This window comes from Equus caballus, chromosome 5 (genome assembly GCF_041296265.1).
Source record: "Equus caballus isolate H_3958 breed thoroughbred chromosome 5, TB-T2T, whole genome shotgun sequence".
Taxonomy (NCBI): domain Eukaryota; kingdom Metazoa; phylum Chordata; class Mammalia; order Perissodactyla; family Equidae; genus Equus; species Equus caballus.
Genome location: NC_091688.1, coordinates 46,489,158 through 46,496,986, shown reverse-complemented (window position 1 = coordinate 46,496,986; position 7,829 = coordinate 46,489,158). Strand labels below are relative to the sequence as shown.

At 52.5% G+C, this 7,829-nt stretch overlaps 1 non-coding gene across 1 annotated transcript; it reads right to left on the bottom strand.

Moving 5' to 3' along the window:
• Window positions 1-5,920: 5,920 nt before the first annotated feature.
• TRNAQ-CUG (transfer RNA glutamine (anticodon CUG)) lies at window positions 5,921-5,992 on the bottom strand. The gene has a single exon. It is a non-coding gene; the product is annotated as a tRNA-Gln (tRNA).
• Window positions 5,993-7,829: the final 1,837 nt, after the last annotated feature.

Here is a 7,829-nt window from a genome sequence, read left to right as displayed (position 1 = left end):
ATCCCAGGTCTGTGTTGAAGCAATAAAAGCACGGCCTTAGGAAAGGCAGTCAGAGGTTCAAAGACCAGCTCCACCATGGACCCAGAATGCTTTTGTGGAGGATTTCATTACCCTCTTTGAGCGTATCTATCTCATGTATAATAGAGAAGAATGTAGAATGTGAAAGAGAGAAGGCAGCATTGACCACTAGAGTGGTGGATGATTAAATGAGATATCATGCAGTAGACAGGGCTCCAATCCGTGGCCACCAGCTTCACAGCTAAAGACATCCACATCAGAGACAGGGTGGCGCTTGTTGAAAACGTCTGTGGTTAAGGCCCAAAAAACTGCATTTCAGAAAAAAATTCCAAGGACAATCTCATGCAAGGAAAGAGCCCCACCATTAAACAAACAATCTAGGATGGAAACCTCCAAAAGCTCTAGGGGCAGCAAGAATGACTCAGTTGGAGCACAGTAAGTCCCTTGTCCAAGGTGTCCTTTGTGTGGGAAATGTCCCCCTTTCCAGGAAGGGTTCTCACCTGATGTGGGACACAAAGGGGACCCTGCTTCCGCAGTCAGCGCTTTTAGTGCCTCCATTGTCCTTTAGGTTTTCTCTGCTCTAATCACTGGGGATCTCAACCCTCATCTGGGTAATTTCTGTCTGAAGACCTCTGTGATTTTATTCTCCTCTTGGAGAAAGAGATGGCGGAGGTCAGTTCTGGGGCTCCACAGTTCTAGGCTTTCTCCTAAGCCGCCTAGGTGAGCGGAAAGAAATCATGACGGAGAGAAATCAGGTCAATAAAGAGGATCCCAGGGGAGCATGAGATCGCAAGGGCAGGCCCTCATGGGAGACAGTCAGAACGCCGACAGGGTCAATATCAGACCTATTCAGGTGGAGAGGACACACCGACCAATTCTGTGAGCAGAGAATCCAGTCACATCCTTCCAGACTTCTGATCTACAGAACTGTGAGATAACAAATGTGTGTTGTTTTATACCACTGTTTTTGTAATCTGTTAACAGGCAGCAATAGAAAACTAATTCAGATGCTTCTCTCTATTCTGCTGATTTTTTAATTTTCAGAAACATGTATGCTACACCCCGTGAACTAAAAAAGATCAAAGAACCACAGTAAAAACCTTGCGCCGTGTAAATCTTGTGTTCCCCTTCCTATGACTGTTCCCAAGCCCTTGTATCATGAAGGACACTATGAAGGGCATTTCAGGCGCTGGAGGAATGTCTCTTTAATGCGACCAAGAACAGTACTATTTTTTGAACTCCATTTCTAACGAAAATTTCAACTTACAGGTCTCTATTTTCCAGGTTTTATTCTGCTCAATTCCAGTCATGGACACCTCACTCCTTAGGGTTAGCGAGTTCCCAATGCCCTGCAGCCTGGACTCTCTCAATGGAACTCAGGGGAACCCAACCTCAAACCTCATCTATGAACCAGGCCCTCACCATCAAAATCCAGGACAGTGTGCAAACCCAACAGGCAATAGCATCCACCCAGGAGGAGTGAGATGTTTGCACGTCTCTTGGCCCAGATTATCTGAGAGAACAGAGCAGTCATAACATAGAAGAGAACAGAGAAAAATCATATTGATTTCAGCTTTGCCAGGATGTCAGTGAAGTCAGACAAATGAGCATAAACTCATTGGAGGAACTCTCTCAATAAGGGTTTAATTGTTGACAAAAATAGGTGGTAGGTACAGATGCTACCCAGTGTTGGCAAGAGGGTGGAGAAAAGGATATTCTCTTAAATGATTGGGAATATGAAGTGGTAAAGCTTCTTTGCAAGGCAGTAGGGCAGGATTTAGCAAAACTATACATGTACAAATATATTTCTAAACCCAGCACTTCCCTTTACAGAGACAGATGCTAGAGTAATACTTACACAAGCAATGATAGAGATAGATACAGATATAGATAGATATAGATATAGATATAGATATAGATATAGATATACAGATGTCCCATGCAGCATTGTTTGTAAAACACTGGAACCAATTCCATGTCCATCAATTGGAGAACACTTATTTATAGTGGCCCATCCATACCCTGAAAGGGTCTGAAGCTGTTTGAAAAAACAAGGCAGATAATAACAATGCAGATGGGGTTGGACTGGGAGGAGCTAAGATGTACTGAGTATTTACTCTGTGCCAGGCACTGGGCTCAGTGCTATCCCTGCACATCTCATTTAAACCTAGGACAACCCAGGGAGGAAGAACTCCTATTTGACCCATTTTTAAGCGAGAAATTGAGCCACAGAAAATTCAAGAAACTTAGCCAACATCACACTGTTACCCAGTCAGGTTTGCACCTAAAGCTTGTGAGACCAGGGTGCTCTCTTTCCTGGTTCTTTATTTTAGGGATTTCCAGAGAGAAAGAAAAATACCAGCCTACGATGCCCTGAACTGATCTGACACTCACAGCCTGACCGTTTTGTTCTCATGCTGGAAATAAACAATCTCACATACAGAATATCAACCTCAGACAAGATTACTCTCAGACCTGGATAAAATGAGACAAAACAAGGCTACCTCATAATTTTGTCCAGGCACAGACAAAGACAAGCTCACTATGCAACCTGCAAAATCCCAAACATCCTCCTCTTTTTCTAAGGAAGTGGCTGTTACTTCTTTAGTCCAATCATAGAATCGCCCTTGCTGACAACAGTATTCAGTATGGAACAAACCCTGCCTCCTTCCATCCTTCCCCAAATCACCCAGCCGAAGCCCAAATCCTATAATAGGTTCCTTCTAACGCCCTCTTACTTGGATCATGGGGTGTGTTCTTTCTGGCTGCAAGGAATAAAAGACCGAACTTGTTTAAGAAGAAGTGTGCCTCCATCAAAGGCATAGAGCACTTGGCCGGCTCTGGGGGGTCTCCTCCCGCAAAGGTGCTGCTACGGGCAGGGAAGAAAATGTGATTAGGAAGGGGCATGTATGAACCCGGCGCGGGTCTCGGTAGCTTCTGCGGCCGAGCGGGTCTGTGGGCGCCGGCCACGAGGGGGCGCGATCGTCCACCCCGCCTCGGTCCCCGCCTTTTCTCTTTGGCCGGGGAGTTTCTGTCCGCCAGGACGTTCGGGATCAGAAGCGAGGGTGAGGGAGGTACGAGAACAGACACGTCCTGGGAAAGGGGTCGGCCAAATGCCCACGACTCCCAACACCGGATCTGGGGTTTTCTTCTAGAGTGTAGTTCAATATCCCAGCATTTTCGGATAAGGAAAAAATTAAAATTACTTCTGACAGTGGGGGGGGGGAAGCGTTATTTACAATTCCTACTGCCGTTTAAGGAGGCAGGATATTAATGAAACTTCCTAATTTGGCAGGCCACGGAAGCATGGCAGGTGCAAGTTGGAGGCTGAGAGCTCGCTCCTGCTGTCGGCCTAATAAGAGAGGGCCTGAAACAGAAGAGGTGGTGGGGGAGAGGAAGCTGGAGGCCGACATATGAAGAGGCTGCTTTGGGGTGGGGAGGATGGATGGGATGGTATCTAGGGAATTGGCTAGCAACGGTCGTAAGGTGTGGAAGCAAGACATCAGGCACGGCAGCTGACACTCAAGAAACGAAGTTTGAGGAAAGAGTCGATATTGAAAGGGCCGAAGACGGGCAAGGAAGGCTGCCCAGCTGCAGCCTTTCGCAAGCCGGGCAGACGGGAAACTGGTCACGGCTCCTCCCAAGACTTTCTACGGTACGTTCCACAGGCAGGATATCCCGGCAGGACTCAGGTCCGACTGTTCCGACCCGCGCGGCCTCTAGGTGCAAGATGCCCTGGACGCGAGGAGAGAGTCATCTCACTACACGGAGACAAGCACCATATGTATCCTGCTAAACGGAAAGGAAACCTCACTGTAGCAGCCGTGGGTAGCATTCCACCTCGCACCAGCAGACGACGGTGTGCACCTCCGCGTCGCCCACAACTCTTACATCCTGGAGGAACAACAGTCCCTGGGAACACCCACAACGCAAAACAAACGGCCTCGCAAGACGAGAAGCTCTCGCGAGTCAGCGCGCGCACAAACAGGCGGTGCTTCCATAAACGAAGCAACAACACACACCCAAATTGCAGGTCACGTACTCCTCGCGCTACGTCGTTTCGACTACACCACTCCTGTTTCGCCACCACGCGAAACACCACGAACGCTTCTGAACGTCGCTCAACCGACAGTGAACTACTAAAACCTAGAAAACAAGGCGAACTCGGCACCCCACTACCGGAAATTGTGCAATCGACTTCCCCCCATTTGGGGAAATCGCAAGAATCAGCATATCCCGAGCGTGAGGGATAAGCCTTTCTCTGAAAAAAATAAAACCACTTTCGCGATTATGGTATTTCCTCTATTAGACAAGTATGACAACAGAATCGTCCTCCCCGCCACACCCTCAGAAGCCTTGCACTGTACACACACAGTAACTTTGCTCCCCGAGCCGCCCTAGCCCTTCCACACTGCTGGCACACGCACTTTCAAGCAGCAGCCCTGGACTCGGTCCCAAAGCACGCGAGATCATATTGTGTTTAAGCAGATGCCGAAACAGCAGCCCCTGAGCTGCCATATCTGCACAGGACACGCCCTGTCCGTGACGCGGCGGCGGCGGCGGCGGCGGCGGCGGCGGAGTGCGGGCGGGACACAAGGGCGCGTCCAAAGAAAACCGACTGAAAAGCACAGGATGCCGAGGGAGCGTTCAGGACGTTGAAAGCAGAGGTCGCACGTCCTACGGACGGATCCGGTTCGATGGACAAGAGCCGTGAACCTCTCTTCTCCCCGGCAGCGGGAGGTCTCCTTGCTCAAAAGGGGAATATCCGAACCAAGACCGAAGCCAACTCTCAGTGCCTTACTGACGGGAAAGCTTGGGTTTTTAGAGTGCCTAACGGACTTCCCCAGCCTTGAGGCCGTCAGCCCTGCTGTGCCCCGGAGCCCTGGTCGAGGAGCTTCTGAGCGAAAGGCGCCCGGAGGAGGACGCCGTCCGCAGCGCGGGAGGCCCGCGGTCGCCCCGCCCCGCGCGTGCCCACGGGGCGGGAGAGCTGGGGCGCGCCTCCGCCCGCTGCCGGCCTCGGGCGTCTTCTCCGCGGAGCCAGGGGGCGGCAGGACGCACGGGGAGCCCGCGGGCCCGCGCCTCGGAGCTGCCCGCGCTCGGCTCACCCGCGGCCCCGGAGGAGCCCGGGCCGGGGCGGCCGGCGCTTGGGGACCCCTGGTCTCCACCGACGCCGGGCTCCGCGGCCCGGAGTCCTGGTTCCGGCGCAGCTGGGGGCGGAGGGAGGAGACCCCCGGGGGTCGGGCTCCGAAGTCGAGTATGACAGCGGCCTTGAGCGTCCCGCGGGGACTTAGGAGCTGGACGTTCTGACCGCAGCCTGAGTGCGTCAGACTTAGAATAAATGAACACTCTGAATGAAACGGGTCGTTTAAAGAAAAGACGGCGCCTCCAGGCCGGGTCTCGAAGCGTCGACCCCGAAACCCAGACACCCTGGCCGAGGGCCGCGCCGGCCGCCGCCTCCCTCCCCGCGTCTCCCGCGGACCCTCTCTCTCCCACCAGGAGCCCGCGGGTCCGAAGACAAGACGGACCGCGCGGGGGCCCCTCGTGGTGCGGGACGGAGCGGACGCCGCCTCTGCCTTTGGCCCCGAGGCCCGAGGGTGACCCTGCCGAGGGGCTGGCCCTGGCTCGGTCGCCGGGACCCTGGGCGGCGGCGCCGGGGCCTCCGAGGCGCCGCGACTGGCAGAGCTGCGCGGGGCCAGCGGGGGCACCGCAGGCTGGGAGGGACCCCGCCACGCCGGCCCTGTCCGTGTGGACGCGCCCGCACAGAACCCGGTGTCCGGGACCCCGACTCCCGCGGAGGAGGCGGGAGAGAGCGGGGGACGCGGCGGCAGGAGCGGGAGGGGGGAGGGACCGGGAGCAGCCGTTTGAAGAGTAAAAAGTGGCCGTCATCCTGAAGGGAAGGGCAAGGTCCCACCGAGATTTGAACTCGGATCGCTGGATTCAGAGTCCAGAGTGCTCACCATTACACCATGGAACCCCCGCGGGAGCCGCGCCTTCCGCGCTCGCCAGAGCGGGCGGGTGAGTCCTCCCCGGGCGCCCGCGGCTCCCGCGCACACTCCCAAGGCTTCCCTTCCCGGGACAGTGGAGCTGCGTGCGTGGCCGACCGCCTCGCTTTCTCTCTGCGCCCCCCTCCTTTGATTGACTTCTCCTCACTTCACTCGCACCTCGGAAAAGGAGGTGAGATCCACTCTTGGGCTTCGGGCCCGGGAAGAGGAGCCCTTGACGCCTCCCTCCTAAGCCGCCTATTCCGCCTCAGTTTACCAGAGTCTCCTGTCCTGAGGTGACATTTCTGCAAACAGTAGCCTTGCTTTCCTCTTCGTTGCCTTCTCACTTTTCCCATGGCCCAGAGAGGGCAGACGGTTGTCAGGGCGGGACTTGGGACTTCCTGGGTCCCTTGGCCGCGCAGCACCCAGCACGTCCCAAAGCCGCCACCGCCTCCTCCACGTCATATATACGACGGTGTGTCCGCAGTGGAGCGGGGTGGGGAGGCGGGGGAGCTTTCCTTTTCTTCTTCATGCACCTCTGGGGGTTTTGTTGTGGTCGTTGTAATTCTTTCTTACAACAAACGCATAGTTGTTACATTCACGATACAAAGTTATCAACCGTGTTTAACGTTTATATCAAACACTCCGACCAACCAGACCATACTCGCCTGCGGTGTCTCAAAATCAACCGCCCACCGTGGAGGCCACGAGGCAGGGCCCTGACAATTATACAGCCACAGACTCTCTTCTGAGAGCTTGGCCAAGTCAATTCCATTCCACCTTCTCAATATATCACGACCCGGAAACTGCACGGATTTAAAACATGTACACTAACAGGGCACCCAAGAGCACTCCTCACTGGGTCATAGGGGATGTGGACCCAAGTTGTCTTAACAGTACATACAGTATTTATGTACACAAAATACCACCACACTACATATTTACATGTGTAAGAAATGTAAATTCATATTATATCTCAAAATCATAATCTGTGTATTCCATTTTCCCCTTTATTTCTTCATTGTGTCCCAAAGCCGTCTCTTCCCTGATCCAATACACGGAACAGAAAAATTAGCATTAACAGGAAAAGAAAGAAAAGAAGCTGCTGGCCCAGTGTTGCTGGAAGGTGTATTTTGTCCCAAGCGACTGGGTGAGAGTTGAATCAAGGAGAAAGGAGGCAAAGGAGCTACTCTTCTTATGGAGAGGAAGTTGTTCTTCTCCTCAAAGTGTGAGGGGATGCCAAAATGTCCTCCTGGAAAACCAAGAAGTTGAGCAGCAACAAAAAACACAGAGCACTCCTCCAGGAGAACTTGAAGGTCAGTCAAGGTTTATGACTGCAAGGAACAGAAATGGACTCTGGCCGACGGTAAGCAGAAAAAGAATCTGTTTTCTGTTTGAAAGGATGTTCAGAGATCACACAGAATGAAGGGCCAGGAAACCCAGAGAACCGAGAACCGGGCTCAGACAAGGGGCAGGGAGAGAATCAAATGAGGGTAGAACCATGACGGGTGGAGAGACTGTCCTTGAGGGGCGAAAGCATCTCTCCTAAGTTTACATCAAGTCCTCCAGCTTCACTTTTTAAGGCTTCAGGAAAAGGGCAGGTTTAGTTTTCAATGATTGCAAATGGAAATGATGGAAAAAAATGGAAAACATTATTTTGGAGATTTGTTATTTCAGATATTTCAGGAGACTAGACGAATTCAGGATCCAGTCCAGATTACAGCTATAAAACAACAATTTCAAAGATGATTAATGGAGCCAGAATCTAATATTCATGAATGTGTATTTTAGTCTGTATTGAAACATAATTTTTCTCTCTAAAATTACCCT